This window comes from Colobus angolensis, unplaced genomic scaffold, assembly GCF_000951035.1.
Source record: "Colobus angolensis palliatus isolate OR3802 unplaced genomic scaffold, Cang.pa_1.0 Scaffold295, whole genome shotgun sequence".
NCBI classification, from domain to species: Eukaryota; Metazoa; Chordata; class Mammalia; order Primates; family Cercopithecidae; genus Colobus; species Colobus angolensis.
Genome location: NW_012116210.1, coordinates 2,309,447 through 2,334,515, shown reverse-complemented (window position 1 = coordinate 2,334,515; position 25,069 = coordinate 2,309,447). Strand labels below are relative to the sequence as shown.

Below are 25,069 nucleotides of genomic sequence, written 5' to 3'. Positions count from 1 at the left end.
TTTGGTCAAGCTTTCAAAAGACATCCTTCTCACTAATTCTTCCCAAGGATCTCTGCTTTAATCTAAGAGAACAACAGGCAGCCATGCCAACTTCCTACATCTATTATCAATTCTGAAAATGCTGTTTTAATTTCCTTTCAGCCACATGCTAAAACATCTTCTCACCCTCACCCTAAAATCATTCAATGCTATAAGAGGATATTATAGACTTCCACATAAAAGTGGTAGATGGAACATAAATATTACTTCTGCTCCCTCCTAGAAATTCCAATAAATATTACAGCAAAGAAAAAGTTTTTTTTTTTTGAGATGGAGTCTCACTCTGTCACCCAGGCTGGAGGGCAATGGCCTGATCTTGGCTCACTGCAAGCTCCACCTCTTGGGTTCAAGCAATTCTCCCGCCTCAGCTTCCCAAGTAGCTGAGATTACAGGGACCCACCATCATGCCCAGCTAATTTTTGTATATTTAGTAGAGACGGGGTTTCACTATGTTGACCAGGCTGTTCTCAAACTCCTGACCTCAGGTGATGTACCCGCCTTGGCCTCCCAAAGTGCTGGGATTACAGGCATGAGCTACTGCGCCTGGCTGGAAAATTTTTTTAAAGCATTAAACCTCAGTGAAAAAGATAACCAGAAAGAACATAAAGGAATAAAATCTGGAGCTCTAGGAAGCAGATGAACCAGTGATAACTCACTTAGCAGACCTGAGAAAGCTGAACCCCAAGCTGACAATGAGAATAAGCCCGATTTTCACTGCAGAATCCCAGGGGACCACTGGACATGGATGGGAAGTTGAGTCTGTTGACACGATGACTGGCGGGAGGCATGTTTAAGAAGGGGATAGACCCTTCCCAGGCCCCTCATCCTGCCCCTCCCCAACCCAGACAATTGAAGGCTTAATTCTTGGAAACAGTAAAGCATAGTGGGGCATATACGTCACTGTTGAGGGCAGGGACAGTGTACTGAACACAGGAAGATTGAGAGGTAACACACTGAATATGAGGACCTTAGTTCTCAGAGCATGAGAAGCCAGACTTAACACTGCTTGTCGGAGACTGAAGCACACCTCTCTAGGAAGTCTATATACTCCAAGAAAAGATATAGCAGAGCCAACAACAGAATTCCCCTGGAGAAGCAGATTGGCCAAATTACCTTGCAAGTAGTGAGTTCAGAGTTAACAAGTTCCACCCCCACACACTGAGTTTCTAATTTGCTTTTAAGTGTCTCATTTCAAAATGTGAGCCTTAGTCAATGATCACCAAAACTCTGAGGAAATTCCCTAACTTGAAAAATACAGGTGGCCCTTTAACAACATGGGGTTAGGGGTACCAACCCCCAAGCAGTTGAAAATCTACATATAACTTTTGACTCTCCAAAAACTTAACTGCCAAGAGCTTACTCTTGACTGGAAGACTTACCAATAACATAAAACAATCACTAAACACTTTTTATGATATATGTATTATATATTGTATTCTTACAATAAAGTAAGCTAGAGAAAAGAAAATGTTATGAAGAAAATCATAAGGAAGAAAAACTATATGTATTATTTATTGAGTGGAAGTGGATCATCACAAAGGTCCTTACCTTAGTCATCTTCACATTGAATAGGCTAAAGAAAAGAAGCAAGAGAAAGGGTTGATCTTGCTGTCTCAGGGGTGGCAGAAACAGAAGATAATCCACATATTAGCAGACTCAGGCAGTTCAACCTCATGTTTTTCAAGGGTCAACTGTAAAGGTCAAAATACTAGGAGGGGGAAAAAAGCAACTTATAGAAAACTCTGCAGGGAAATAAAAACTTCAGAAGGAAACTATCATCAACATCCTCAGACAAATAGGAGAAGTTATTGTAATTTATTAAACAAAAACAATGTTCTAGCAAAAGGAAAACAATTGTAAAACAAGAGAGGAATTATAAATTCAAATTTGACAGCCAGAATGAAAATTTCACCCAAAGGGTTAGAAGGTAAATTTAGGGAAATCTCTTAGAAAGTAGAATGAAAAATCAAAGAGATGGAAGATATGATACAAAAGATAAGGAATATAGAAAATCATTCTAGGAGTTCATCAACTGAGTAACTAAAATTTCAGAAAAAGAACTTGAAAAATAGAAGAAAAAAGACAAAAGAAATAATCCAAGAAATGTCTCAGTACTGAAGGGCATGAGTTTCTAGACTTAAAAGTTACAGTAAATATTCAGTACAATAGATAAAAATAAATTCACACTAAGTTCCATCATCTTAAACTTTCAGAACAATAGCCATAAAAGAGGGAGTTTTAAAACTTTTCAGAAAAAGGTAAAAATGATTGCTCAAAATACCAAAATGACTGTGGATTTCTCAACAGCCCCATTAGAAGCAAAAAGATAACGTAACAATGACTTTAGAATTCTGTAGAAAAAAATATTTCTAGCCTAGAATTCTATACCTATCAAAGTTAACAATTAAATATTTGGGTGGGATACAAACATTTCAGACATAAGTCTCAAAACAATTACCTGCCGTGAGCCCATTCTCAGGAAGCTACTGGAGATCCTTTTGTAGTTTATAAGCGTGATGATTGGGTGTTCATGTCTGTGCGTGAGATGTGCCCACCTCAAACCTTGTTGTGATGTTGGCACACTTCCCATCTGATGTGAAAAAGGAAAAAAAAAAAAAAAAAGAAGAAGAAGAAGCAGCTACTAAGTAAGTCCAAAATTAGGAGGCAAAGCAAGAAAGAGGAAGACATGGAGTCTGGGAAATGAGAACATCAATCCAAGAAAGAGCAAAGGAAATCCCAGAGATAAAGGCGAAGGGAGATGCAAATACAGCCATGTACTCAGCCTGGAAATAAACTAGTCCAGGTTGGAGCAGCTCAGCAGGGCACAGGAAAGATGGTCAAGAGATGGCTTTGTTAGAATACCTGATGTGAGTGAGTGTATTGAGAGGAAATGTAAACAACCGAGGAGAAAGTTTGGAGTGAATTAGTGATAGAAAACAAAACAAAGGAAGAAAAAACAATAGAGCTATTAACTCCAGGAAAACCTAAAGATTGTGCGAGAAAATAAAAGTAAGCACATTTCAGCTGTGAAGAGTATTTATAGGGACAGGAAAGTATACACACTGAATATTAACCTAAGCAAAATTATGAAATAACAGTGGTGGGATAATGGGAGCATGGGGGTCCAGGGGTTCAGGAACTGTGCACGGCAGGGCATGGTAGAAGTGGTAAAAGAGTGCTAAAATAGTGGGAGGCTAACAGTTAATGCTTAAGGCGTTAGGCAAAAAAGAAGGAGCACTATAAGTATATACCAGTGACATGGAGGCAAAACTAAAAGCAAAAGCTGAACGTGTTGATTATAGGAAGCAGGAAATGATAGATCAAGAGAAGAGTCTATTGTTGTTCATTATGCCTTCTAAAATTATTTGACCCTGAAAATTATGTATGTGTATAATCAAAATTAAAACTAAATTTTAAAATAATCATGCATCAACAATAAATTAAAAGGATGATTTTAATTTGGCTTCTCTTTTTTATGTGCACACATAAACACACAGTGCCATTTGGGCAATACATTTTGCAAAGCATCTAAATGCATGAAAATATTCCAGAGAAGTGTTAATGATGGCCTGGGCCAATCTGTCTTTTGTAAATAATTTCTCAGGCAAGTATACTAATTAGAGCTAAGATAGGCAAATGATACAACAAGCCACCAGTCAAGAGCATTTGCTGCTCATCTATTGAATATATAGCAATAAATATTCAACATTCTGTGGGGTAAACAACCAAATGTAAGATATGGTTTCTGGCATTATGGATTTTATGATTCAATTAAAGACATGAAACATAAACTTTTGTAAAGTTAAATGACAGTACAAAATGTATAAATAAGGTTTATTTAAAAATTAAAAGATGTTGCAAGATAATACAGGACTTTCGCTAAGTCAATGCCACAAACTACAGAAGTGTTATTGTTTAGAACAAAGAAAAGTCAGGATGCAGGGAATGGATCTCAGAGAAAAGATATTAGAAGTAGGTCTTGAAAAAATGGGCTGGGTTTGAATGAATGGAGGAATGGGGGAATTCCAGATGCGGATCCAGGAAAGGAAGATGTTGTCCTAGTACTGTGAAGAGATTACAGGTTTCAGAGCCTAGGCATTTGAGTGAGAGTCTGCTCACCAGAATGGGATGGCAATTAGCCTTTGGCCTGAGGAAAGCAACTCATTCAGAATAAAGTATTTCTATCACCGACAGTGAGGCCAAGAATCCAGTCAGATGTCCTGTTGGGATGTGTATCCGTCATTTTATGAGCTCAAAAAACCCCAGGAATGGCTTCGAATCCATGTTACAAGTCCGAGTTCCCTGGAAACAGCAATTGCCTCTTAGCAAAATCATTAATTAGGGCACTGCCTTGATTCCATTGTGAATAATAAAAATATGTGCACAGACGTCTGTACTTTGATGAAAGCATCAGGGTGTGATTTATGGGGAAAGATACTCTCCGGGGAACATAAATATGTAAGCCTTACATACTTATAAAGTTCAAATACATTACCTCTTCAATGGCTTTCAAAACTAAAGTGACCTCAGTTCAGTCAAATAAATAGGACAGACATGTAAATTAGCAAAAGAAGTGCTCAGACATTTATGCAAGGCTTAGATCCCACGATGAACAATATCTAGATCAGTGGGAAGTCAGAAGCATTCTATTCTATACGTAGCTATCGCCAGACAAATCTAAACACCTCGTAGGCACTCAAAAAATACCTTACTGATTTTAAGTAATTAAAGGGGATCTGGTGGGCAGATACAAAAAGACAGAAGTCTCATCGTGAGGCAAGGCTGCTACCAGAGTCTTTCTAGCCAGTTCCAAAAGAGCAGGTGGTTATATCCACTATTTCCCAGAAGAGGGCAGCCAAGAGCTGCTCAAATGGAAGCTTCCTGGGAAGGACACTCACTTGGCACCAGGGTAAACTGTCCTTTCCCCTCACAGAGAACAGAATCAGCCCAGAACTGATTGGTGAAGAAGTTTGAGGAGAAAAAAAGCATGGGTGGGAAACATGGACTAAAGGTGTTCAAGACAGATGAAGAACCAGACCAAGAAGAATCATGGAGAATCCAGAGAATGGAAAAGAAAGACAGCAGCCAGGGGTCAAAGGAACAAGGCACAGGAGTGCAGCAGCCCTGCCCTTGCCACTCCCATGCTCAAAAGATTTCAACGGCTCACTACCGTCCATCGCACAAACTTCTTAGCCTGACATTCAGGGCCATGCTATAACCCTAACCCACCTTAAGAATCTTGGAATTTGCTAGGCTTTTAATCATACACTCAAGATTCCAAGCATACCGAAGTCTTTCTTGTGACTTTCTTCCTCTGTGTCTTTGTTCCCCCTGTCCCTTCACTCACTGCTCTAAACAATGAGTGGCCACCACATGCTAGTCATGGGAGGGATACAGGATCAACCAGAAGAAGTGCCCACCTTCAAAATTGCTAGGAAGAGACAGTGGCATGTACTACCATGAGGGAAGCAAAAGTGGATGGTGTGGAGAGAGAAGTGGCTAAGTCAGGCTGTCTGAAAAGGCTTCTTGGAGGAGGTGACCATCCCCCTGAAATCACCTTGACTTTCCTCTCCACTCATCTAAACCTTCAGGGCCTGCTGAAGGACCATCTGTTGTTTTCATCTGCCTGCCTGCCTTTTTCCCACTCCTGGTAAAATACTCCATCTCCTCCTTTAGGAAACTGCTCCCTCCTCCATCCGCCAGGTAGGCTGATCTGGTAATGTGGTTGATCATATTACCCCATCCTCTGATCCACAGCAGTTGCCTCAAGGAAGACCCTTCAAGACAGACTACACAGATGTCTTCCCTGGAGTTTTCCTCTCCACGTTGGAATCGAAGGAATAGCCAGCTTTGTCTTCCCCCTGGACTGGAAGCTGACAGGGTAGATTCCATGTCCCTTGCCTCATGGAGGATTCTAAGAGAATAAACTGGAAAGAGACAGAGCAAACTGACACTATACAAATCCCAGAATCCAGTTGCCCTGAATTAGGACAAGGCCTCCGCTCCTCTGTGAGTAGTAAAAGCCCAATTCCAGAGCTGAGCCAAAGGAGTTTGTGTTTTAGCAGGGTAGCAGGTGTTTAAAAGGCCAGTGGACAAGCTCTGCTGTTCTGGCTCCATGATGACGTCAAAGACCATTTTGTTCCACCATCCCCATCACATCACTCTCCTCACGCTCCAAGATGATTGCTACATCTCTCGAGTTATATCCACATTCCACACTGGAAGGGCAGAAAGCATGTGCCCATTGAGTGTAGCCCTTTTCATCAGAAAAATAATATATTCCCAGAAAACCCAACCTGTAGCCTTCTGCTTACATCTCAATGTTCAGAAAAGTGTCACACGACCACCCCTCACTGCAAGGAAGTCCAAAGAGCTGAGTATTTTTAACTGGGCGTATTGAGACAACAGAGGAAATGCACATTGCGTAAGTAACTGGTGGTATCTGCTACAAGTCCTAAATGTCTTTGTTTGCCTGCATAAACCCATAAATTCTCCTTTTTGCTTAAGCTAGTTGGAGATGAGTGTTTGTAACTTTCAATCAAAAAGCCATGGCTAAGACACCTGCCAAATGCCACCACCACCGTAGAGCCTCCCTGATCTCACTACATCAGAATAATCTTGATGTCTTCAATTTCCAATGGTCCTTTTCCCACCAGCAGCCTGAGGAAGGGAAATCACAGGGACAGGGCAATGGCACCTAGGCAGCCAAACCCCACCCCAGCAGCCAAAGCAGGCCGAAGAACCCTGCCAGCAGGATTCCCGGAATCTAGTTCTCTTCTCTCTCTCACTTCACCTGCAAAGGGCCACAAAAAAACTGTTTCAAAGCCATCAGCACCATGAACCCAGCCACTGCTTTTGACCCCATACCCTGAACCCAGCAATAAATACTATCCAGGGCTTGATGATGGCAAGAAACGGGGAGACAGTGACAGCCCTGATTTGCCACTAAAACACTTAAACACAACAGGATACATCTACAGGATGAAGCACTAAAAAGGAATAAAAAGAGAATGAGGAAGCTCTGGATGCATTCATGTGAAACACTTCTAAAACTGTTACTAAGAGGGAAAAAGCTAACTGCAAAACGGTACCCATATATATATGAGATCTATAGATAGCATGTATACATATACATATAAAATGATCATTTGTGATAAAGGAAAGAAAAATAATATCTGCACCAATATCTGTACCTGCAGAAAATATCTCTAGAAGGATATACAATGCAAGAGACTGGTACTTTTGGCTGCCTCCAGGGTGAAGAGCAGGAAGGCCACAAAATAGGAGGGCAATGTTTCTCTGTACGCTCTTTAAACCTTTTGAATTTTGGACCCTAGGAGTGAACTACCTATTTGAAAAACAATGAAAATACGTTTCTGTAAGTAAACACGTTACGGTTTGTGCTGGTATGTCTGGTATGTTTTGTTTTGTTAAGGCAAAACAATAGGAAGGATGAAATTGGCAAACTGGGCTGGGAAGAGAAAAGGAAAACAGAAAAATTAGCATCCATTTAACAATAAAGTAGAAATAGCGTTTTGCGTGAAGGGATGCTTTTCTCATATCTTGCTTGAAGCATTTACAGACATCAGCTCATTCATCCTGTCTTTTCTACAAGCGGTGGAAAAATTGATTCAATTCCTTCCAGCTTAGAGCTGAGGAAAGGCCTAAAGAGCTGAGTCTCTGACACTGCCCCATTTCCCCAACCTGGCCAGGTCACCCCGTCCTTGCTCAGTCTGTTTCCTGTGTCTGGAATCTCTCCCCTTTTTACTCTCTCCATTCCAAGGAGCCACTCCAACACCTACACAACTTCTCCATTGAAAATAGCTGTTCCATTAGACCAGGCATTGGCCTTTTCTGAAAAGAGTCAGGTGGTAAATATTTTAGGCTTTTTTTTTTCATGGCCATTCTGTCTCTGTCATAACCAGCCAACTCTGCTGTTGTAGCATGAAAGCAGTGATAGATAATACATAAACAAATGGGCATGGCTGTGTTCCAATAAAACTTTATTTTCAAAAACAAACAGGCTGTACTCCAGAACACTGACAACACCAAATGCTGGCAAGGATGTGGAGCAACAGGAACTCTCATTCATGGCTGGTTGAAATGCAACATGGTGCAGCCACTTTGGAAGACAGCTTGGCGGTTTCTTACAACACTAAACATACTCTTGCCATATGATCCAGCAATTGCTGTCTTTGGTATTTACCCAAAACAGTTGAAAACTTATGTCCACACAAAAACCTGCACATGGATGTTTAGAGCAGTTTTGTTCACAATTGCCAACACTTGGAAGCAACCAAGATGCCCTTAGGCAGGTGAGTGAATAAATAAACTGCGGTCTATCCAGACAATGGAATAGTATTTAGCACTAAAAAGAAATGAGCTATCAAGTCATGAAAAGACGTAGAGGAAACCTAAGTGCATATTACAAAATAAAGACGCCAGTGTGAAAAGTCTACATACTGTGTGATTCCAGCTACATGACACTCAAGAAAAGGCAAAACTATGGAGACAGTAAAAAGATCAGTGGTTGCCAGGGGCTGGTGGGGAGAAAGGGATGAAGAGGCAGAGCGTAGAGGATTTTTAGGGCAGTGAAACTACTCTGATGATACTACAGTGGTGGATACACATCAGTATACATCTGTCCAGACGCATAGAATATACACCATGAATGATCCAGCATGTAAACTATAGACTCCGTGAGTGACAGTGATGTGCCAATCATCAGCTGTAACAAACGTGTCCCTCTGGTAGGGGAAGTTGATAATGGGGGAGGCTGTGCATGTGTGAGGGCAAGGAAAAAACGGGAAATCTCTACACATCCCACTCAGTGTTGCTGTGAACCTAAAACTGCTCTAAAAATAAAGTCTATTAAAAATAATAGGTGGTGGCCGTATTTGGTCTGTGGACCATTGTTTGCTGACCCTTCCTTTGGACTCCAGGGAAATTTGTCATCAGTGACCATCATTCTCTGCATTACTTTATAGTAGGTGGATGTGCCCTTTTGTTGCCCTCAGATGCAAACACTTTGAAGATAAAAACTGTCTCTTCTTATCCCATCCACTAGCCTGAATGTTGGTTGGATTAAATTGGCCTAAAGTGATGTAACCCAGCTGCCCAAGACAGAACATAGCTCATAGCTTTTTCCTTCCTGGGGCATGTCTGTCGCATCCAAGACCAGCCCTTTCACCACTTGCCCGCCATAGGCCCTGAAAAGCAATGTCCCTCCCTGCCTTACTATCCTGGGCACCCTGTTTCCAGAAGCTTCCAGATAAGCACAGTCGGAGTGCCTCCTCTAAGTGTTTGGTAGAGGGTGTGAATAACTTTTAAAGCAAAATTCAAAAACAACAGCATTCAAAAGCACCAAATTCCAAAGCAGCATTGCTCAACCTGGCTGCCACATCTCCTTTTCTCACACATGGCCCCACTGGTTTGCAGTTTAATCAAATATTTATGTTGCCGTTAGTTTTTTGGCCCACCTACAATGTTTCAAAAACTAGCATTTATTGAGCAGCTACTACCTGGCAGTTTCTCTGAACATTTTAAAGAGATGTTCAAGGGAAGAAGAGGGAATGTTTACTTTCCATTGTATAGCTTACGGTGTGCTTTGAATTTTTTACTATGTACATTATTGTACTATGTACATAATTTCAGCTTATAGAGTAGGTGACTGGCGGATTTGATATGTCATTTCTGAAAATGTATATGTTCACATGTGAGGTCTTTCTGAAGGTGATTACAGATTCCTAACAAAATGTAGGGAAAAATAAATAATTTTTGTTTTGTACTTGAAAATTGCCAAACTGCATTAAATAATCTTGCTCTCTAAGATTCCTTTCTGTACTCATGTCATCGTACTTCCAAAGTCAAGGGTCTCTGTGCTCTGAGACTTGGAAATTCAAAAAAGATGCAGCTTTTCCTCAGCCCTTTGTCCACCCGCCTCCACCCTGGAACAGGCTGCCTTCTGCTCTGCCATCACTGCAGCCCGGCAGGACTGTTGTTCCTCTGGCTACCAGGAGGGGGAGTAGCGGTTCCCTTTCTCCGCTCAAAGGGCCTCGACACCCTGCAGGCATTCTCTGGGGTCCCTGAACCTAGGAGACTCTCCCCAGAATACCAGTCCTCCCGGTCTCCCTGGCAAAATCAGTGCTGCCCAAACGTCCCCGTGCTGCTGAAAATGCAGAGACGTGAAATCCCACTGAAGACTGTGTTGGAAGTTAGCCCAGCCTCCACCATGACTGCCACCCACCTTCAATCCCTGAAACTCTGAGGAAAATAAGTGAGACGTGTACTTTGACACACCAAACAATGAGCGAAGCTGCCCCCACCCCTTAGAGCCATTGGGCTTTCTCCCCTGATGATGTGTCCCGTCTAAATCTCATGTTGAGATGTAATCCCCAGTATTGGAGGTGGGAGCTGGTGGAAGGTGAGTGGATCACGGTGGGTGGATCCCTCAAGGCTTGGTGCTGTCCTTGCACCAAGGACAATAATGAGTGAGTTCTCAATAAGATCTGGTTGTTTGAGGGTGTGGCACTTCCCCCAACACACACTGTCTCTTGCTCCCGCTCCTGTCATGTGAAACGCCTGCCCCCGCCTTTGCCTTCCACGGTGATTGTAAGCTTCCTGAGGCCTCCCCAGAAGCCAAGCAGATGTAGGCACCATGCTTCCTAAACAGCCTGCAGTACCATGAGCCAATTAAACCTCTTTCCTTTATAAATTACCCAGTCTTGCATGGGCATGGTGGCTCATGCCTGTAATCCTAGTACTTTGGGAGGCCGAGGCAGGTGGATCACTTGAAGTCAGGAGTTCGAGACCAGCCTGACCACCATGGCAAAACCCAGTCTCTATTAAAAATACAAAAATTAGTTTGGCGCAGTAGTGCACACCTGTAATTCCAGCTACTCGGGAGGCTGAGGAAAGAGGATCATTTGAACCTGGGAGGCAGAGGTTGCAGTGAGCCAAGATCACGCCACTGAACTCCAGCCTAGGTGACAGAGCGAGACTCAGTCTCAAAACAAAACAAAACAAAAAGCAAAACCCAATCTCAGGTATTTCTTTATGGTGGTACAAGAACAGCCTAACACACCTGATTCAGTCCTGTTCTGCCAGAGCTTCCTCCACATCTTCTAGAGCCTGTGTTTGACCCTCAAAAAGTGACGAGTGTAACTGGGGAACTGCCTTTTTAAAATTTTACTTTAATTAATGTAAATGTAAATGTTTAAATAGACAATTCAGTTGTTGAAAAAACATTACGTTTAGAACAATGCAGAGAGATGGCTCTATTGTTTCCATTGTAAATTTTATGAAATTGAAATGTGGATCAAATATTTTCTATGAAAACTTAGAGCTCAGATTGAGATGTGCCATAAGTGTAAAATACATACCAGATTTTGAACACTCAATATCAAAAAATGCAAAGTATCTCATTCATAATTTTTTATAGTGATTACATGCAGAAACGATGTTTTAGATATCTTAGGTTACATAGAATATATTATTACACTCGATTTCACCAGTGTCTTTTTTCTTTGTTTAATGTGGCTACTAGAAAATTTTTAATTAATGTGTGATTTACATTACATTTCTATTGGACAGCACTGTTCTAGGTGATTTCCCAGTTGTCCTATGCATTGGGAAATGGGCCAGAAATTTTGGCTGCTCCTGGCAGGCTTTCCCTCCTAGAATTAACAGGATGGTATCCTCAGCAGAAACTGCTCAGCTTTCTGAGGCTCAGGAGATGAAAAGGAGAGAGAAAGGAGGTGCATCGGCAGGAAGAGCTGGGCCTGACTTGCTTGGAAAAGCCAGTCCTGGTGACAGTGACCCCCCCACCCTGGGATGCCTGTGGGCCCACAATGTGCCCTCTCTTGGAAATCCAGGGATGATAAACACATGGTGCAGCCTCTCCAGGGACAGGCTCACAGAGGGATACATGCAGAGGCACAGGGATGTGCAGAAGCATCTATTATAATTCACCCAAGAAGGCCAGGAGTTCCCCAAAATTGAGGTGGCACCGAACGAGGTTGGCAGGGATCCAGACCTCTTTCCAGCTGGCCTCTGTAGTGGTTCTACAGAGTCTAAGGGTGACTGAATTTACTGCGAAGCCAGAAGCATAAACTTGGGCATCAGACACCCTCTCTGAGCCTTGGTTTCCACCCATAAAATTTTTTTTCCACCAAAAAAGCCTCTACTTTAAAATGCAGTAACTCAACACAACTGCCTTTTTCTCTACACAGCGTTGGCAGAGTCATGGGGCTCCAATCAGGCCCAAGGCCAGGCCTTTATTTTTCTCCTAGAGAGCTCACTCAGGAGTTCATTTCCATGCCCCGTGCCCAAGGCCAGGTCTCCTTGAAATGCAGCCAAACGCTCATTAAATGCACACAGAAGGGAGGGCCACTGGGACGGGAGGGCCCCCGCTCTGCTCAGCATGATACCATCGCCGGGTGTGCAGCTTTCTGTGACCCATCTCCTCAGGCTGCATTTTCCCTGCCTCTGGGGAGCACCTCCGTTCCAGAAGGCTCTGAGTTGGAAACGCACAGGATGAATTTGGGCACATGTCCTCAGTCACAAATGCCAACAGAATTGGAATATCCAGCGAAGTGCTTTCCAGGCTCCTGGTGCCCAGAGACCCGGGAAGCCAGAGAGTGGAGAGTCCAGGGGAGGAGGCAGAAAGAGCTGTGCAGTGGAAACCCAGAAACCCAGCTCCAGCCCTGACTCAGCCAATCACTAACTCAGCGCCATGGACAAAAGAATAATATCAACATGCTCATGTGCATGTGTGTGCATGTGTGTGCGTGTGTGCGTGCATGTGTGTGTGCATGCTGTGTGTGTGCGTGCGCGTGCATGTGTGCGTGTGCGCATGTGTGTGTGTCCCCATGTGCCAGGCCCAGAGAGGAAATATCACTGTGAATAAAGAAAGAAGCCCTTGACCTTCTGAGGCTTCCGCTCAATTATGAGACAACATGCACAGAAGGAGTGTAGACAAAGTGCAATAGCAAGATGACAACTTTACTCCAACTACAGGGACCGGACTGATTTGGCAAGGAGGCATTTGGGAGAACAAACAAGTGCAAAGTGCCCGGGAGGAGAGGCCAAGGAGGTTTAAAGGCGTCCTCTCGGAACACCAAGTTTAGTTGACATCTACCTCCTCTCAGCAACTTTCTACAGCAGTGAGTTGACTCCTCCCTATTCTCTGAGACATAAAGCTCATTCCAAATGGTTCAAGGTTTGATTGTTCATACTTATTGTTATTACATTTATATTACCATCAAGAGCATTTGTGATGGTCTGCTACCAGGGTGCTTAGTGTGTGTCTTGTCTCTCTAATAGCACAGTCAGGGAATGTGTCCAATGCTTTCTCTTATTCCCTGCCAGCCTGCCATACAATCTCTGGGTTGGAAGGAACCCTGGAAATCATGCTATCCAGTTCCCCATCTTCTCTCTCCCGGAGGCCTCTGCAAGACTGATAGGCATACGGTCTGCCTCTTTATTCTGTGTTTGTGCAAAACAGGATATTAAAACAGGTTCTGTTTCAGTATCAGCCAGGGCTCCAAGACACCAAGAGTAACTGCACCCCATTTCTAAGGGAAGGTGGAAGACCACAAAGACTTACACAGGAGGTAGTCAGAAACAGGTTTTAGAACCCCAATCTATCCACCACCATAACTTTAAAGAATTTGGAGGCCAGGCACGGTGGCTCACACCTGTAATCCCAGCACTTTGGGAGGCCGAGGCGGGCAGATCACAAGGTCAGGAGATCGAGACCATCTTGGCTAACATGGTGAAACCCCATCTCTACTAAAAAAAATACAAAAAAATTAGCCAGGCGTGGTGGCAGGCGCCTGTAGTCCTGGCTACTCAGGAGGCTGAGGCAGGAGAATTGCGTGAACCCGGGAGGCAGAGCTTGCAGTGAGCTGAGATTGTGCCACTGCACTCCAGCCTGGGTGACAGAGCAAGACTCCGTCTCAAAAACAAAAAAAAAAAGAATTTGGAGCTGGGCTGGGATTAGACAAGGATTTGGGGAGAGAGCTGCCAATCCCTAGACTCCCTATCCTCCTGAGGAGAGGCTGTTTCTTCTCACCTCAAGCCTAGGTGAAGGTGCTTCCATGGGACCTCCTGGAAGACTTGCAGCATGTTCCCTGATCATGGGAGACTCCATGGATTGATGTCTGGTTCGCCCTGAGAAATCTAAAGGGCGAGAGATGGCAGCAGGCCAGTTGTCTGAGGATGGAGTGAGATGAGGTGATTGTGTTGAGGGAGACTTGCTTTTCCCGAGTTTGTCAGGGCAAAGCATGTGTGAGTTTCCTACGGAGCAGAACTGGCCTAGGAGGTGTGGCGCCAGATGCTAGGGGGTGAGGGAGAAGCAGTGGAGGAACAGTCAGAAGAGATGCATGCTCCCAATCAAGCAAAGGCAGATAAGGGGCGGTGGCTGCAAATTACCCATGAAGGAACCCATGAGGTGAGTCATCTGTCAACCCCAGATGGCTAGAACACCACCAGTGGAGTGAGTCTCTTCCCACCCGCCTTCCTCCTCTCTTCCCCCCTTGCCCTAGCCAATCCTGGAGAAGCCAAGGGGTGGGGGGGTATGGGAAATGGAACCACCAGGTGACGAATATAGAGGCGCACAGCCCCACAACCCCTTCTCACTGCAGGTGCCAGCCTAATACAGCAAAGCTGGGAGAGGGAGGAAATTTTCATTTGCAATGTCAATGGGAGGATTTGGGTCCTTACCCTGGAATGGGCATATTAACTACCAATGGAGACTAGGTTTTGTGGAAGAAGTAACTGGATGATGTTTTCTTAGATAAGAGCGACAAAGACGTTGTAGAACTTGCCCCACTTTCATCAAGGAGCAGAATAAATACTGCAGAACAAGCTTGACAAGACAGTGGGAGACCAAAAATACGATTCATTTCTGTTGCATCCTGCAAGTCCCTGCTTGTTCAATATGATGGTGTAATATATACACAATTTCCAAAATTGGGATCATATGCTACATGGTATTCAAATCTTTTTTTTTTCTCAAAGAATAATATATCATGAAGTTTTTCCCTTGGAAGAAAATATTCATCTACAAGTCGAACATACCACCATCTGGACATGCTGTAATTTATTTGCCCAATATCATATTCAATGTTTGCTCTTGCAAATCACACTAAAATCAAATATCCTATGCATAACTCTTTGTTTGATTTGACATATTTGATTCCTTCCTAAGGATAAATTCCAAGAAGCGGAATTGCTAGACTAATGGGTAGAAACCTTTTTAAGGCTTTTTATCTCTATCATCAAAGAGGTGCAGGAAACACGTTTTCACTAAGTAGGAATGAGTTGTCCAGAAAAGGCCTGAAGAGGCTGGGTACGTCCTGCAGTCTGTGTAGCCCCACTCACGTAGGCAGGGAAGTATGACGGTGACTATCGAGGTTATTCCACAGCTATGTAAGGGGAGCGAGAATCGCACCTGAACAAGCCCACACCGTTTTTGCTACTATAAGACACACAGACAGAATTCAAGTGATAGTCACAAGGATAACACTCATGTCGATGCATCTTTTCCTGACTCCCCCAAGGGGTTAATTTCTCGAGGAGGCAGCATGGAGTATGGTCAAGAGCATGAATTCTGGAGTCAGACAGCTTGGCCTTAGCTCTACCGTGGACTAAACATGTTACCGGAGCAAGTTACTTCTCTCTGTCCTGAGCTTCCTCATACATAAACGTTCCCAATTCAACTAATCCCTGAAAATGCTTAACCAAGTGCCTGGAACTCAGTACATGCTCAATAAGTGGTGTCATTAGTTGTCATTTTCTGGTCTTAACTTTAACAGAAGAACTGAAGCCAAATCAGCTAAATCCGTGGTTCCCAGTTGGGAGTGATTTTGCCACGTGGGGTATATTTGGCAATATCTGGAGACATTTTTGATTGTCGCAGCATAGGAGGGAGAAGGTGCCACTGGTATCTAGTGGGTGGAGGCCGGGGACACTTCTGAACTTCCATGCACCAGACAGACGCCCACAGCAGAATGTCAGTAGTGCTGAGTTTTGAGAGTCCCTGAGCTAAACCATCCCTGGTGCTCACCTGGGAGCCAGCTGTCACATGCTGATGAGCACTGCATTTCTGTTTTGTGCAATGACATTTCTGTGTGGCATTTCCCTCCCACTATCTCCGAGGTCACCTGGTATACCGAACGGGTAGGACTGGCCACATTCCCTGTCTAGCACTCACAGTATGAGAGAATAGAGACGAATCCAGTTACCAGGGGCATTCACAGGTTTCTGCTACAGTGACACTGTATATCAATTACAAATCTCTGAGGCACACAAAATAAGCACCTATTTGTTGCTCATAGCTTTGAGAGGTGGTTTGGACAGTTTGGCTTCAGGTGATGGGTCAAGTTCAGAACTGCCCCATCTTCATGTTCAGAATGCATCTCATTCTGGAACCCAGGCTGAAAAAGACCCCAAGACTGTGGGTTCTTCCCATATTGAAAGTCCCAGAAGGGCAAGAAGAAACAGCAGTGCCTCCTGAGGCTCAGAACTGGCTCAGTCCCTTCAGCCATGTTCCATTAGCCTCAACCCATTTGTGGCCCCTGTTACCTGCAGGATAACATGCACATGCCTTAGGCTGCACTCAATCCTTTATTAAAATCAGGTGGACTGTAAATACATATGCTCTTTAATCGTTTTGTCTTTAGCAGAACATAAAAGGGCCTTATTGTTCATCTCTGCCAAGTTCTGGCCAGTGATCAATAAGCAGAGATGTTGTATGGAACATGCTGAATGACGCTGTCTCAGGGACAGGACAAGTCTTCTTCCATTTCTCCTTCCTGCTGCCTGGGATCCAGATGTAGTGGCAGGAATTTTAGCAGCCATTTTGGACCTTGAGGATGGAAAGTATACATGGCAGAGCAGAAAGTGTAAGGCTCTTGGATCTCTGATAATGCATGGAGCTGCCTTAGCAGCCCTGTACTTACTACCCATCTCCAAAATATTTTATATGAGACAACAGACTCTTGCATGTTTAAGGCTTTGAGGTTGAACCTCTCATTTATAAACAAACTTGATTTTAAAACATACCTCAAGGATTCCCTGAGTTCACTGGCTGAACATACCTTCATTTCAGTGTGTTACACATTCACTTCTCTATCAGCAATTCTGGTGTTCCCTACCCAGCCTAAAAGGACCGAATATAAAACCTCTCACATCCAGGTCAGCCTTTGCATTAAGGCTGCCAGTCTCTTTCTTCTGAAAACTTTGGGGGTGAGGGAGGGAGAGATAAAGTTTTACCACCAAAGAAGTCACTAACAAAGTGCCAGGAAATTTTTATACACCCAGTTACCAATCACCGGTAACAGGTGAATTCTATCATCTTTCTTCTGGGCAATGTTAACATTTTACATTTTGAAACAGAAGCCCTTGAGCACAGCTGTTACCCTCCACTGCCTCTGGAAACTCCTCTCGGTTCACACAGAAGGCTACCCTTTAACTCCCACTCCCTCCCCAAACCTTAGCACTCACAGCCATCCGTTGTCCACTTCTGTCTACTTGATATATGCCAGTTCCTCTGGCTGCTGTCCAACTGCAGCACTGCTGAGCTGAGCATGAAAAGCCCCCAAATGATCCTGCCCCACCCTCTCTACGAGAGTCCATGCATCAAGTCCTTTAATCACTTACTCTAATTCCCCTTATCTACACCTGCCTCACACTAATCCAGTATCTCGGTGGAACAATGAGGCTTCCAAATAGAGGTAATTTCTTCCACTGCCCATTCTCTGCATGGCCAGTGAACTGACAGAGTCATAAAACAGGGCAGAGACACAGAGTGCCTCCACGGCAGTGGTTTCCAGGGTAAACACCATGTTTATTTTAAACATGGAACTCTTTGTTAACATGAAATCTTAGGTAAAGCCAAATACGCAAAGCGGTTAAAGACAGAGCCCTCCAAATGGAAGGGAGATGGTGGGAGCAAGTTTGGAGGGGACCCATCCCCACTGCCGCCCTTCAGCAGTTTTGAAGGGAACCCACAGAAACCCAAGTCTCTGAGTCTGAATGCTCTGACTTCTTCCCTCTGCTGTAAATGCTCCTCTCCCAGGGGTTTGCTCTGATCATTTCCTCATTCCAATCAAGTCTCTAGACAATGTCACCTTCCCTGGCCACTTACCTAAAGTAGCCCCCACTCCACATCACTCTCTATTCTTGCAGGCTGCATTAGTCTTGTGTCAGCTTGAGAATGGAATAAGAAATGTAAACTTTGCTGGGTGTGGTGGCTCACACCTGTAATCTCAGCACTTTGGGAGGCCGAGGTGGGTGGATAACCTGACCTAAGGAGTTCAAGACCAGCCTGGTCAACATGGTGAAACCCCATCTCTATTAAAAACACAAAAAATTAGCCGGGCATGGTGGCAGGTGCCTATAGTCCCAGCTCCTTGGGAGGCTGAGGCAGGAGAGTCTCTTGAACCCAGGAGGCAGAGGCTTCAGTGAACTGAGATCATGACACTGCACTCCAGCCTGGGTGGCAGAGTGAAATTCCATCTCAAAAAAAAAAAGAAATGTGAACTTTTATTACAGGAAACACACATGAGAAAATGAAGGGAGCGAACTGGGACTGGTGGCGAGAGCTGTCAAACTGCAGTGAAGATCTGCCCCTAAGTGAAGGAGGGAGGGAAGGAAAGGAGGGTGGGAGAGAGGAAGAATTTCAGACTAGAATACACTTCTACAAAAATTCCAGCAAGGCCTTCAGAGAGTACTCAAGCCAAAGTTTCCCATCGAGAAATCCCAAGTCTGCCTCAGTGTCCCTGCCACACTGGGACATTGAGGGGAACCAGTCTCAGTGCAGACACACTGATGCATTCCTGAATGCAGCTGCCAGGGTTCCCAGTCGCTTTCACGCTCTGCAGCATGAGATCCCAGAGGCTCGTTCTCGTAGCTACCACAATTTTCCTTCATAGTGCTTTCACTATATGACATTATATTTAGTATTTATTTGTTTATTATTGTCCCCAAGCTAAAATGTAAACTCTATGCCAACAGGGGTGTGCCTGACTTGTTCCCTGCAGTATCCTCAGCTCCTAGAAAAATATCTGGCAAATAAAAGGTAAATATCTGTTGGATGAATGGGCAGGCAGAGGGATGTTTTATGGGCTGCAAAGGAGTTATAACACGAAGAAAATAGTGTAAAGATCTCAGAGTTGTATTGTTAATCAACAAGGAAAACAACGGCATCTTTTCATCTTGGGAAACATCTTGGAGAAAGAACAGACTGCAACTGAGAGGGCTTCAGGAACTCTGCTGCCCGGGGGGAAGAGACAGGATTCACAAAAGTGAGGGCAATTCTGCCAAGAGCTTGAGTGTATCTGGTAGTTTGTTGGTCAGGGTTGCAATTCATCCAGGTTGAGAGATTAAAATTTACTTTCCTGAAGCTAAAGGGAAGCCAGTGGCCATGAAAAAATGAAAATACAATCTAATCTCCTCTTTAGAAAACAGAGAGACAGAGACAGAGAGAGACTGGCCTTCTTTTGCATGTGATCATTAGTGATCTAGGTATGATGCTATCCCCATAACATCCTTCACCCCGCCCTGCACAAACCCTCCACCCTGAGAGCACTATTCTTTCCAACTCCGAGATCTAGATCATGTGAAGATCTGATTCCACTACCTAAATTTCAGTCAGAAGATCTGAGAAGACTCAGACTTATGTTAACAAGTGTGTAGAAATGTGAAAGGGAAATGGCTTCTCTGTGAGTCAATATTGGAACCTCAAGTGATTTTTTCCCCTTTATTAAGAACAAAAGAGGTTAGGCGCAGTGACTCACAACTATAATCCCAGCATCTGGGGAGGCTGAGGTGGGAGAATGGTTTTGAAGCTAGGAATTTGAGACCAGTCTAAGCAACGTGGTGAGACCCACCCCCAATCTCCAAAAAAAATTTTTTTTAACTAGCTGGGTGTAGTGGTGCACACCTATAGTCCCAGGTACTCTGGAGGCTGAGGTGGGAGGACCACTTGAGCCCAGGAGGTGAAGGCTGCAATGAGCCATGTTAGCCCCATTGCACTCTACACTGGACGACAGAGCAAGACCTTGTTGCAAAAAAAAAAAAAAAAAGAACAAAAGAGCCCAAATGCTGTATAAGAATGTCTGCTCTTAGTTTATAGAGCTTTCCAAAATACAAAGGCTTCCTTTGGTATGAAAAATTCAATGAACTTGTATTACAAACCATAAAATTAAATGTACGTACTTGAAGGACTGGGACTGCCAAATAGATTCCTCGAAATGGCTTTGCCTTTTTGATTTGCTGCACCATTTTTAGTTAAAGCTGGTGCAGTGCTCTAAATACCCCAATAAAATTGGAATCTCATAGACTTCCAAAAGGCTAATGGTGACCTCCAACTTTTAATAAAAGAGCTGAGGACCAAGGGAAGACCAAGGGGTTTGATGGATTCAAGATCATAAAAGCAGCTTTAATTGTCTGCCCACTGACCCCGGGGAGGAGGTCAGAGAAGGGGCTGCAAGGATCACAGCAAGAAAGGAGACAGGCCCAGCATGGATGAGGGGGACTGTGAGCACCCCATCATCCCTTCCCTTCTCCAACCAACACACCACACTTTCATCTGACATACACGCTGGGCTTGGTAGTAAGCTTTCACGTAAAGAAAAGTCTGAATAAACAATCTGAGTAGCACTAGTCGATTCCACTAAGATGATGTAACACTTGTATCAGATTCTTCATTCCCATAAATCCTGGGGTGTTAGTCATGTAACATTCCCTGACATATTTTCCACTCTCCAACACTCAGGGGCTATCTCCAAAATGGGACAGATGTTATCTGGCACTCACCCTTTACTGGAGCTCTCAGTGGAAAAATTATGCAAAAAAAGAGTATTTCAGTGAACATTTACTGAATTCTGACTCTATGCTAGACCAGAGAGTATAAGATCATCTATCCCCACAAATAACTTACAGAATAATAGAATAGAAAGTGCACAGGCAATGTGAACAAGTATGCTGAATCATTTAGAATATGTTTGCCTGCAAGTAAGAGAATACCGCCCCCACCTCCCCACACACACACACACAAAATGTGACTTAGGCATCAGGGATTATTACTATATCTCACATATCCAAAAATCTGGGGGAGAATGTTCCCAGGTTGGTTCGGCAGTTCAGGAATGGCAGGATCCAGTTCACCACCTCTATGATTCTCTTGGCTTTCCCCCTCAAAGCTTCAAGGTGGCTGCTGTAGCTCCAACCATCACATCCTCACAAAACTACATCTAGTGGCAGACATGAAAAAGATCATTCCTTTGTAGTCATGGAGGAAAATTTTCTCCAAGAATTCCTTGGCAGATTTCCCATCTTATCTCTTTGAGAATTAAATCACATCCCCAGACTTTAGCTATAAGGCAGGTTGGGAAAGAGAATATCAGGTGTTTTCAGCTTTCATTGAGAGAGGCAAATTCTGCCAGCAAGTAAGCAGGAGAAGGAATGATTGTAGGTCAATAATCAACATTGTCTGCCGTATACGTCAGGGGCAATGACAGAGAGGCATAAAGCAGGCCATGAGAGAATGGAGGAGGGGCACCTGTCTCATCAAGAGGAGGCTTCCTGGAGCTGGTGACACCTGAGATGAATATTAAAGAACAAATGGGATTTAATGAGATGAAGATCATGATAGAAAGGATAGAGTGGGCTGAGGTCCCAGGTAAGGGGCCAACATGAGCAAAACCATAGGACTGTAAAAGAACATGATGTGGGCACCAACTTAGTGTCACTACAGCATCTAATGACAGAAAACGAATCTTGTGAAGTGTCAGAGGCCTGATCACAAAGGCCTCCAGGGCTGTCTGAAGGAGCTTAAACTTGCAACAAGGTTGCAAACTTGGAGGCTGGAGGCTAAATCCAACCTCCAGACATGTTCTGTTTGGTAGGCACTTGGGGTTTGCATTCTGAGTATGAATGATTGGAGGCAGAGCATACTCTAGGGCTGAACGCTGGGTCCCCTCTTTTCTATTATCTTACACCTGAACTGTTTCCCTCAGTTATGCCATCAGCCTGCTCCCTCAAGGCTTTTGAGTTCACACTCCTGAATAGTCTCTGGAGAGCCATTGAGAGGTCTTACACAGAGCCATAGCACTACCTGTTCTGTATCTCATATCATTCCTTCTGGCAGCATTGGGAAGTTGGAGTTATGAAATTGGAAATAGGAAGACTAAGTAGAGGTATCTTTTTCAGGACTGTTGGTTGCAAGTGTCAGAAACCTTACTCAAACCTGCTTAACTTATTTAAAAAGATATGTTAGTTTCATAATTTTAGAGTCTGGGATTAGTTTAAGCCTCAAATATGGTTAGATCCAGGGGTAACATGATGACAGTATGTCTCTCCATCCTGCTTTCTCATGTTTTGACTTTATTCTCAGCCAGGCTCTCTGCTCATGAAGAACATGGTCCCTGGCAGCCCCAGACTACTGCGATCCTAAAAGTCAATTGTCACCAAGAAAGGAGAATATCTTTCCTGATAATTCTGACAAAAGTCCCAGGTTAAATGAGATGGCATGTGGAAGAATAAGTAAATAAATAAAGAAAGAAACAAAAGTACCATGGAAGACTTTGATTGACCTGGCTGGGTCATGTGACCATTCATGAGCTAAAACACAGTGCTCACATAAGGAGAATGTATGGAACAGGACAAACAATCACCAGAGGATGGAACTCTAAGGATGTGAAAGGCTGAACAAAGGAAGAGAAATCTATGAAGAAAGGGTGGTCAGAGAATTAGGAACAGAATCAGAATCAAATGATATCCCAGACACAAGGAAATAAATATTTAACATGAGTGGGCAACTTTTTCAAATTCAACTAAAGTATACTTCTTAAAATTTTTTTTAAAAAACTGTGATGTATTAGATTCGTAAAATGTTAGAATTACTTTTGGCGGAGTTGTGGGGACTTAGGGCAGGTTGAGGAGTTTGCAATGGATTGAGGCATGCATAGAAAAAGGAAAAGTAGAAACAAAACTGTAGATGACCGAAGAAATTCGGTTGAAAGAAACAGAAATAGAGAGGTTATACAGAAAAAAACAGGATCAAGGTAAGATATTTTTGGCTGTAAAGCATTTGAATTAGCAGGTGGGAAGGAAGCCTGAAAATAAAGAAAAGGGAGTTACTTTTTAATTTTTTTTATTATTTATTTAATTTTTTTAGAGACAGGGTCTTGCTCTGTCACCCAGGCTGGAGTGCAGTGATGGAATCCAAGCTCACTACAGCCCCAACCTCCCAGGCTCAAGCAATGCTCCACCTCAGCCTCTAGAGTAGCTGGGACCACAGGTGTGCACTACCACACCCAGCTAATTTTTTTTTTTTAAGAGATGAAGTCTCACTATGTTGCCCAAGCTGGTCTCCAATTTCTGGGCTCAAGCGATCCTTCTGCCTCAGCCTCCCTAAGTGCTGGAACTATTGGCATGAGCCACCACACTTGGTCAACTATTTTAAAAAGAAAGATTGAATTACAAATAATATAACTACTAGAAGCATCAAGTCAAGATATACGGCAGCTGAAAATTCCTGAGGCTTGTCTGAATTCCCGTTTATGATGTTTTTCACCTTCATGGTGATAGAAGAAGTAGGATGCGCTGCTAGCACCTACTACAGCCATTCATTCATTCGTTCATTGATTCAATGATTATTAAGCCACTACCCGGCCAGGCACCATTCCAGGTGTTCGTGATCCAGCAGTGAACGGAATTGACAAAAACCTGCTTCCATGGGTAATAAACGCCCCCTGACACCTGATTCCTGGCTCTCCCACCTTCTACAGACTTGATCCATGCACTTGGCTTCCAGCTCTTTCTGGGTCCTACAGGCAGATGTACCCAGGATACCAGATGCCATCTCTGGCAGCTGAAAGTTTGGTTCTCTGGATTGTTGCAAACTTCATTGCTTTTGCAAGCTGATCACTCATCACCTGACAAAGGGTGAATACAGTCACATCTTTCTACTCTCGCCATCTTTTTTCCCTTTCTTTTAGAACCTAGAGGAGGACAGAAAATAACAAAATTTTCCCCACCTGAAGCTTCCAGTAGAATTCCCAAAATAAGATTAACTTCTCTAGATGACTCACCTAAAAATCTCTCCACACTTCTCTTGTGCTGCTGAGAAAACAACCAAAAGTAGCTATTATTCTGGAATGTAGGTGAAGATCAAAAGTGGACATCGAACCTGCCAGAAGCAGAGAGCAGGAAGACTTGAAAATAGAGAGTCTGCACTCCGACTACCCAGGTTCCAATCCTGGTGTCCTCACTTACCAGCTTTCGACACCAAAAAGGAGACACAGATGGAAATCCACCCTGCCCAAGAAGCAGCTTCCCACTGGAAAATGGTAATAAGAGTAATAATAGCAGGTGCATCAAAGAGCTGTGAAAATGAGATGCAATCATTCATTAAAGTGCTCAGCAAGGGGACCACATGGGCTGAGAGCTGAGGTGAGGGTGCGTTGCCACGTGAAAGTTGGGGACTACAGCCAGAATACAAAAGGATAAATCCAGTGTTCATTAAATGATGCTGAGAAATTTTCTTACCTAATACACTCTCCTTCTGACCCACTCAGCCTGAACATAGAGAGGCTGGAAGGTAAGATTTCCCTGTCCACTTCAGAAACTGAGGTTGGTACAATTAGTTCTTCATTCTTCATTCCTGAGGCCAATTGGCTTCAAGAAAATCTATCTTTCTCTTAAAAACAACTCAGTGTAACCATTAGGTCAAAATTACAGCTAAAGATTGAGTTCCTGCAAAATGTCAAATAAAATGTCTTACCATTTGTGACAAACAGCTGTTGCCTTCTTCTCCAAGATGGAATCAAAGGATCTTATTACCTTAAATGAAAATGACTAAAGCAGAATTATTTTCCTTTTAATCTTTTTTCCCCTCCATGGAAATTTACATAAGAAGGAGCGGTAATCCACTCCTTTCCGTGTGTCAGAAAATCTCCACTCTTGTGGTCTCCATGGCAGCAACTCCCAACCTGAGGCAGAGGCTGTTTCACCCCGCAGA

General features: G+C 43.6%; 1 long non-coding RNA gene across 1 annotated transcript; it reads right to left on the bottom strand.

The window, feature by feature from the left end:
* Window positions 1-1,612: 1,612 nt before the first annotated feature.
* LOC105516940 lies at window positions 1,613-25,058 on the bottom strand. The gene is made up of 4 exons (XR_001002580.1): window positions 24,833-25,058; window positions 24,325-24,433; window positions 2,498-2,629; window positions 1,613-1,730 (listed from the first exon to the last, which is right to left on the bottom strand). It is a non-coding gene; the product is annotated as an uncharacterized LOC105516940 (long non-coding RNA).
* Between the last annotated feature and the right edge of the window lie 11 nt (window positions 25,059-25,069).